Here is a 9,145-nt window from a genome sequence, read left to right as displayed (position 1 = left end):
ATATAATTTACTTGAGCCAGAAGTGCACATACACGAGTAACGCTTACGAAAGCGTGCGAAGCCGCGGGAAACAGCTAGTTGTTCTATAAATGTGTTGTCCTAATTTTATTTCTGTTATTTAATTAAATGAGGAATTATACGGTTAGCATTTATTTATGATAACGATGGTAGTACCTATTAAATTAAATATATTAGGAAGGATATCCGAAAAGTCTGATCAGCATAATTTATTTAGTTCATATATTATTTAATTCGTGTCCAAAATGAATTATAACACTGATTTAAGGCCATTTAACTTGAAGTTATATTTTTTATATCAGCGATTGGTTCTACTGTGTTGTTTTATTGATATTTTCGTAAATAGCAAAGATGCGAAATAGTCTTCTACAGCTCTTTATGCAGAAATAACCATGGAATTCAAACTGTAATTCTTTGAAATTCTAATACGTAAGACCCTCATTCACAAAATCTTTTTCAACGTAATAGAGTATAACAAGCTATCACAGTGAGTTGAAATTGACCCGCGAAGTGGGTGGGATGTCCTTTAAGGAGTTAGTCTATAAAGTAAGTTCTTCGTGGGCGCTATAGCTATCGTATATAGGATAAGATGGCAACGATATATGGGGGCTGCGTGGGGTTAGTAATCCGTTCATTCATGGATTTACGTGGGCCTATGAATGGGCCAGTATTACAGTATCTGTACTCGTCCCGTCATTCATCCCGTTTCGATTTGTTCTATTTTGTTCCCGTAGTATTGATGGGAATTCAAAATATATCAATGAATACATTTCTTAATAATTTTTATATTTTAAATTTTAATATATCTAAATAACAATTACTGCAGTTAATGTGATATAAAAAAGTAAATGGTTTCCATTATCCAACATATAGATCACAAAGTTTTCAGTTCGTTATGGGAAGGGTACCTTTTTACACTCAACATATCCACAACTAACTGGTTTACCATTTATGGAGTGGGGATTTTTTTCAACTTGCACGATATTTTAGATCGTCAGTGAAGCTTTCATGAAGTATTTTACTACTACACTGAAACTAGTATTTTACTTGGGAAATTTTTACCGAGGAACGAACCCTTAGTTTAAAAGAAGAGACCCTTTAGTTTACTTATGCTTAAAATAATTTTAAAACGCGACGTCAGAAACCCACAATAAATTTTATAACGAAGTCAAAAGTCACCATAATGGAGCATTTTTGCCAGACGCAAGGCGATATAGCAACAACGGCAACTCACTGACCCACACTATTTACAAACTCCAAGTGGTCTCAGAGCTCGCTTGGCCGAGTAATGGCGGAGACGTCCGAATTCACGTTCGTGCTTGCTCAGTTCAGAACCGTCGTGTTAAGTCGAAACCTTGATTAAATCATTCTGAGAAGATATAAGCCTATCATCCCCAAGGGAGAGCTGTGAACAGCCATTGTAACCATTTTAACGTGGTTCGTGTACCCGCCACCAGAGTCGCAATCATCGCTTGCTTCACCCGTCAGCCCCGATTGGTTATTCGGTGGTAGTCGGAACTGCTCGGCTCTGTCTACCTGCTCTTTGCTGCTCGCCGATTACTAATAGAGTGTGTTTCTAGCGTTAGCCGCTAGGTGGCACATACGTCGAGGGATTTCAAACAGAAACAACTTATAGCATTGAAAAGGTTATCAAAATTCTCTTAGAATGATTCATAACAAAGGGTCCAAGATGGCCATGTTTGAAGTACGTAATCTATTATGTCAGTGTTCATTGTTAAGAGCTTCAAAATTTAAACAAAATTGACAATGACTATTATTTCAGACTTTAGCGCATGGAGAAGCATTTTTGGTTCGAATCAATTATATTTCTTAAGCCATAGTAGAGTTTGCCTTGTTGTCACAACGATCAAAACAACACTTATGTATACTTTGTGTGAAAAAACTACTTTTGCTTAAAATTATAAAAATTGTCTTTCGACCGTTGTCAGTTATTCCAGGTGCCCCAGTAGCGCTTGCATTGTTGCTCTGGATCAAGAAATTGTTAGTCTGGAAAGTCTCGATGAAAAAGCGTCTTCTTCCGGCCATTTTAATCTATTGCCATTCTTAGATATTTCCAGCATCGTAATATAGTTTGCCTTATTGTCCCAATCAAGAAAGTAAGTATATACATACGTTGGCCTTAAAAGCCTACTACGGTAAAAAAAAAAAAAAAAAAAAAAAAAAAAAAAAAAAAAAAAAAAAAAAAAAAACACACACATTTTTCCAGTCATTCTAATCTACGTTCGATATAATGTATTTTCGGTACCAGAAGAATTTTGAGTAAACAGTAATACACATGTGTGACTATTTTAATCTTCCTAGCACATTGATAAAATAATAGAAAGAAATAGTTCATTTATGCGTACCAACCCCTTTTCAACCCCTATGGGGTCTTTATGAAAATGCTATTGTTTTTCAATGACATGAGGCATGTTTGTGTCAAATTTCATCTTTATAAAACACTGCTAGGAATTTAGAAAAAATATAGTTCTTCTAGGATTGCAACCCATTTTTACCCCTATGGTTGGTTGAGACGCATAAACAATGTTTACTTTTTCTGGAGAGCAATATGCACATGTTTTTTTCGATTTAACATAGGGAGGTGGAGAAACAAAAATTATTCTTATGTGGCTGAACTCTATTTCAACCCCTATAGGTAGATAGTTTTCATGAAAATGTTTTGTCTGTACAGAGCATAATACACGTATGAGTAATTTTTCACCTTTCTAGAAGCTTTGAGAAGTTTAAAATCTAAATATAGGTCCTTTAGGGGCTTTCAACCAAATTTAAACACCAATAAATGTTTGAACTGTATCAAAATATATTCGTTTTGTTGACTGAGAACATTCTGTTTATGATCAGACACGATTTGTTAAAGTTTTAAATAAGGTTCCAAATTAAAAATTCAGTTTGAAACACCTAAAACTAAAATATTTCTCTTAGGAGGGAGAGTATCTAATGATATTTCTAGAACGCTATAGTTTCGATTGTTATAATAGCCTATTTTACGAAATATTGTTATTATTTTTTACAATAACATTGTATATACCATTGCATCTGCTTTGTCTCGAATCTGTTTACCTTATACATTATTTTAACTTATAATTAGACTACTTTTTGTAATTTTGGACAATCAAAATTGTTTTCGGTAAATACCAAGTAACTTGATTGATAAGAGATATGTTATCTTTAAATATTATTTAATATGTTCCAAATATATTTACCATGTCAAGTTATAATTTCTTAAAATTTTTGAATGCCAAACACATTGAACTATTTGTATGTTGTGAATGAAGTGGGTAAAGATATTTTCGGCGAGTAAATGGCGTGTGGAAGCAAATGATAAGTAATACATTTCAATTTCTCTAAACTTTTTTTATTAATAAATGTTTCAATCAAATACGTGCCCACAACAGAAAACAAAGCGTAGCCTATAGCGATGTTGTTACTTTTTGTTACATTTATTAAAATTGGAAAATAAATAATCAACCTAATTTTGTTTTGTAATCCAATATGCAATCATCTTTATTATACTCTGAACCCATTCATATTCCGCTATTTTACTCTACGTAGTTATAAAACAGTAGATTGCACCGAAGGATCAGTAAAGTATTCAAGTCCAGTAGCGGTGTACGAGTAGATCATAAAATGTCCCATCCATCTATTTATATGGACAAACCGCTATCACGTTTGAGGCTAATTGCCTTATGTTTTGTGTATAGCGACAGACTCGTTGTGTCCGCCGTAATGCAGTTTGTGTTTAATACTGCACTAATACGAAGCCGATTGCAACACAACACTGTGGGACTAAACAACAGAAACTAACCTAAATCAATAATAATGCCATATGAATTGTAAAAGTGGAAAGTAAGTTTAATTACATCAAATGTAATTTAATTCAATACATACCAAAAGTTGTATTTATTAATTGGCCATATAGATTCTTTTACAGTAATCCGGATAGTTCAACCGGGTTTTAATGGCGATGAATTGGAAAATTTAGGGTTTACTCAAATTATACATTTTGAGTACGATGTAACTAGTTTGAAGACGAAAATTCACATAGGCTAACGATTCAGGAGCCTTCATTCATATTACAAGGATTCTGATAAACTGAAATAAAATTTACAGGGTCTGGTTCGATTACTCAACCGATCGTTGCCTCAACGATCCAAACATTAGTGTAGTTACAATCTCTACTCCTACAAACAGTAGCCTACTTTTATCCTTTTATCATAATACTGACAACATTAAACATTATCTATATAAATAAAAATGAATTTCCGTTCGTTAGTCTCGCTAAAACTCGAGAACGGCTGAACCGATTTGGCTAATTTGGTCTTGAAATGTTCGTGGAAGTCCAGGGAAGGTTTAAACGGTGAGAAAATATAAAAAAATTTGCAAGGAAAATACTAAAAACGACAATTTGATTTTCCCATACAAACCGTTCTTACCTGTCAAACGTTTGATTGATGTTCATGTTTAACTTAATTTAATTTAACAGCTGTAACAAATACAAAATGACAAAGTGTTCCTCAGTATCATATGTGTACTTACTACTGCATGCAATTTTGGGTAAAAAAGCTGTCGCCCATTATAGGTTAACATTATTAGTGCAAGAAAACATTAATATCATATACTGCTTACAATGCCGAGAAGAAAACGACCTAACATAGGTCGTCGAAGTAGATCAAATGTGCGGCGAACTACCTCACGCGCTAATCGCACTGATGACCAGCAAGAGACTGATAATGATAACATTCGTATTGGTATGGCACATTTGCGTTTCTACAGTTAAATCAGAATGAAAGTGGATAGAAAAGAATGTAACGAGTTCGGGCACATCGATCACAACAGAAAATCGATTATAGTGCCGACAAATCAAATTAAACATATATTGATCAGTCTTTACGGTAAGAAACATATTTTCTTAAATTTCTCGGCACTTGTGTCTTTAAACAATATAACTTTCGAATGATGAGGGTTAAAATTAAATGTTAAACTCCACCTCTATATCAAAATTATTTAAAAACCCGGCTTGCTATTGTCTTCACTTTGCTAGCTAGGACCTGACGGTGTGGCGGGAGGCCTCGGTGACTCGGACAAGTCTGGCACACGCCAGAATATTGCCGATGTTGTGCTCCTGATTTTCTTCTATCTCATCCAAATATTTTAATTCTTCACCAGTTAAATTAAGTTCTGAAAATGTTATTTCTTCAGATGATGATTATGTTAGCATTGTTGAAACGAACTTCGGTTTTGATAGCAATTGTTGTTTCACTTGATTTTTTTTGTTCCTTGGCCCTGTTAATTCTTATTATGCGGCTCAAAATTGTGACCGCACTTGATACAAAAGTTGAAAGTATCAGCGGTTATTGTCAAACATTCGTCGCATCTTAACAATTTTTTAGTGCAAACTGGGACAGGTAGTTGTTTTATTCTGCCGTTTCTATCCACTTTTTGCCAAAGGGACAATGCATTGTAAAAGTTATTCTTCTATAAAAACAAATCAATCAATCAATTTAAAGGAAAGTGACTATCACGTTACAAACGAATTCAGCCAATTATAAAAACAAAGCGATCTGACAGAAATTAAAAACACTTTTTTAAAGACCACCTTTTCTGTTGTAACAGTGACAAATGTAGCGAGGAAGATGTGTGATCAACTACTGCGCACACAATGGACCTGCCACATGTCTGGGCGGTCATGGCGTGAGATCAACAGGTTAAAAAAAAGAAACAGCCCCTTGTAAAAATCAGTAATTTAAAGAGCCAAAGGTCAAATACTGCCATTTAAATTTGAGTAAAAGTGTTGTATATGGTTATGCAAGTGCTGAGTGATGACACAGAACCAATCCAGGCCCTTATGCATGGCCCAGCGCGCTGAGAGGACAACCACCTGATACTCCATTCAAGCTAAGCGGTAGGTAAGGTTTGGCCACATCAGTAGCCTCCTGATCGCTTAGGGTTAATATTCTTTGCTTCTCCATACCTGGCTTCCAAAGAAAATGGAATTAAATTCAAATCACAATTAACGATTAGTTTTGCTTAATTATTGTGGCATTGTTCAACAGCTGCGGTGTAGAAGGCGCTGTATTCATTGAATTTTTGAACAGTTCTAAGATGCCATAGCATGGCCTATACTATGATGATGATGCCTTTATAAAGTTACCGGTTCTGCAATACATAATTAGGGTTTAAATTAATATGGTTTAATGTTAAGAGGTAAGTGAAACGAAGTTCACCGGGTTAGCTAGTTAATTAATATTTGCGAAGAGCAGGGCAAACACCACCCGGAATCAAGTTTATGCATTAGTCTAAATTTTATTCTCTATCATTCTGAATGCTTAGGTTAGCTTTGATTAGTATTTTCAGACGAGAAATTCTTTTTTAATTTAAATTTTTTAAATTTGTTTACGGACAAAATTATTGCTCATTAACATTTTGTAGCTATTCCTTAGTCTCCAAATTTTGGCCACAGCTATCCTTAACTCCAGTTTGAGTAAGTACCTAATAAATGTCATATTTTGAAGTACAGTAAATCTATGTTTCCAATTCAATAGAAGTGGTTGTAATCCAAAGATTTTAGCAATAACTGGGCCAAACGTTTTTATTTGAGACAGCTATGATCTAAAAACTTAGATGTGCGAAATTATGTAAAATCTAGAGAATTACTGAAACATTTTGTAATAGAGACTTATTTTATCTCATAGATCAACACTAATACATTTCTTCTCTAACGGGCAGTTTCCACGTTCAATATTGGCCCCTAGATATTCGATTAGTCTGAAGTAGTTCCAGAGATATATTTCAAAGGGATGTTTATCAATATCTGTAATTTGTTTAAGCGTTACTTTCGGTGCTATTTAAAAAGGACCCCCTTTTCATACTGCAGGAATGTATAAGTCGTGGAGAACAGCTTGTATTTGAGACGCTCAATGTTTCATAATTCTCCCCAATCCTCTTCTCTCTTCCCAATACTCTTCTTAGCTGCAAGAAGAATTATTTAATGATTAAGTTGTAATGGATAACTATTAATTTCTTTCTTTTTTTCTTTCTTTTTCTAGTGGTTTTCAAAGCTTAAAACCGAAAATAAGGCCTGAAACAATAATACTTTGTCTAAGGAATAAATTGTTTTTGGAGTTTAACGTGGCCAATTTCTTTTTGTTCGATTCAGATATTAATTATGTCATCCTAAAATGCTAGTTAGTACGAATATTTACGAATTTACACACACACACACACACACACACACACACACACACACACACACACACACACACACACACACACACACACACACACACACACACACACACACACACACACACACATATATATATATATATATATATATATTATATATTAGAATAATAAATCGTAAACTAAAACCCCTTTTAAAATTCTTTTATTTCAGACACGTGTTTCGGTATAAACCATTCGCTCAGTGTGAACAATTAACCTCTAATTAAATAATAAACAAAACAAATGAATATACACCTGTCGACTTATATGATTAAACAGATGTTAAACTTATATGACACAGTTGTAAATTTTGATTAAGATTCTGTGTTTAATATTTTTTCAAAGATAGGATTTGTTTTTATTTTTTAAATTGCTATTTAATATATTGTGAGGATCTTTGTTATAATTTAGATAAATATGTAATTCTTCTTTCGTGTTTAATTTTTCTCCTTTCCTTTCGATATCCAAAAATTTCCATGTTTCTTTTCAATATTTTTGTAGTTATGTCCAGTTTATCTAATAAATGTTCAGCGAAATTTCTATTTTATTGTAGACATATTATTTGTTTTCAAAGCTTGTATATGTTCTTTAAACCTTTTATTAAAATTTCTGCCAGTTTGTCCAATATAATAGCTTTTCACAGTCACTACAGTTAATTTTGTATACTCCACATTGTTTTGTATAAATCTTGTTTTGTCATCTTTTTGGCTTACTTTGTTTTCAATTAGTTTAAAGTATTATTTCTTGTTTGGTAACTGATAGAAAATTTTGAATTTTGAAAGGTTTTTCGAACAGCTTTGTTTATTTTAGTATTGAAAGGTACACATATATATTTCTGAATTTCATTATTATTAGGATTAGGCCGTATTGTGTTGGTTTTATTGATTTTCCTTGTTTTCTTCTGAATCATTTTGTCTACAATATGGGGTTGATATCCATTTATGACAGCTAAGTATTTTATGATTTTCATTTCTTTAGTTTTATTTTCATCACTCATTGGTATATTTTAACATTCTGTTTATCATTGAGTGGAATGCTGCTAATTTGTGTTTCCATGGATGGTTAGAGGTTGATGGTATTAGAAGATCTGTTTGGGTTGTTTTTCTATAAATTTCAAATGAGTGGTTTCCATTAAGATTAGAAATGCTTATATCAAGAAAGTTAATTTTGACTTTTTTGGATTTCTTTTGAAAACTTAATTGTTGGGGAGATAGAATTGAGGAATGTTTAAAAACTGGTCTGCTTGCTTCTCATCTCCTTTGAAAAGACATAAGATATCATCAACATATCTAAACCAGTAAATTATTTTATCTTTAAATGGATTAGTAACACTCATTAGTTTTGTTGTTTTCTAAATGTTGCATATATATATTTGCAAGAAGAGGCCTGAAAGAGGAGATCCCATTGCCATAACCCATCTTCTTGTTTGTAAAAGTCCCTTTTTTGTATTGAAAATAATTTTGATTAACAGTAGATTTTGTCAATGATAAAATATCGTCAATTTCATTCATTTCAAGTTGACTGTATTTTATTAGATTAACTTTTAGAATTTGAATTGTTTCTTGTTTTGGTATGTTCGAGTACATGTTGTTAACATCAAAAGAAATGAAGAACGAGTTTAATGTAATTTGAATGTCTTTAATTTGATTTGCCAGATTACTGGAATTTAATATACTGTTAATTGTCTTCAAATTGCTTGTTGGTTTTTATTTTGTTATTTAAAAATTTACATACCTTGTAAGTAGGAGCGTTACGAAAGTTGACTACTGGTCTAATTGGAATATCCGGGTTTTATGAGTCTTTGGTTGACCTTTTAGTGTAGGAGCTTTTGGATTTGTCATTTTGAGTTGGTATTGCTCTGCTTTTGTTAAATTTTTGCATT

The sequence above is a fragment of the Homalodisca vitripennis genome, chromosome 2 (genome assembly GCF_021130785.1).
Source record: "Homalodisca vitripennis isolate AUS2020 chromosome 2, UT_GWSS_2.1, whole genome shotgun sequence".
Taxonomy (NCBI): Eukaryota; Metazoa; Arthropoda; class Insecta; order Hemiptera; family Cicadellidae; genus Homalodisca; species Homalodisca vitripennis.
This window is presented reverse-complemented; position numbering follows the sequence as displayed.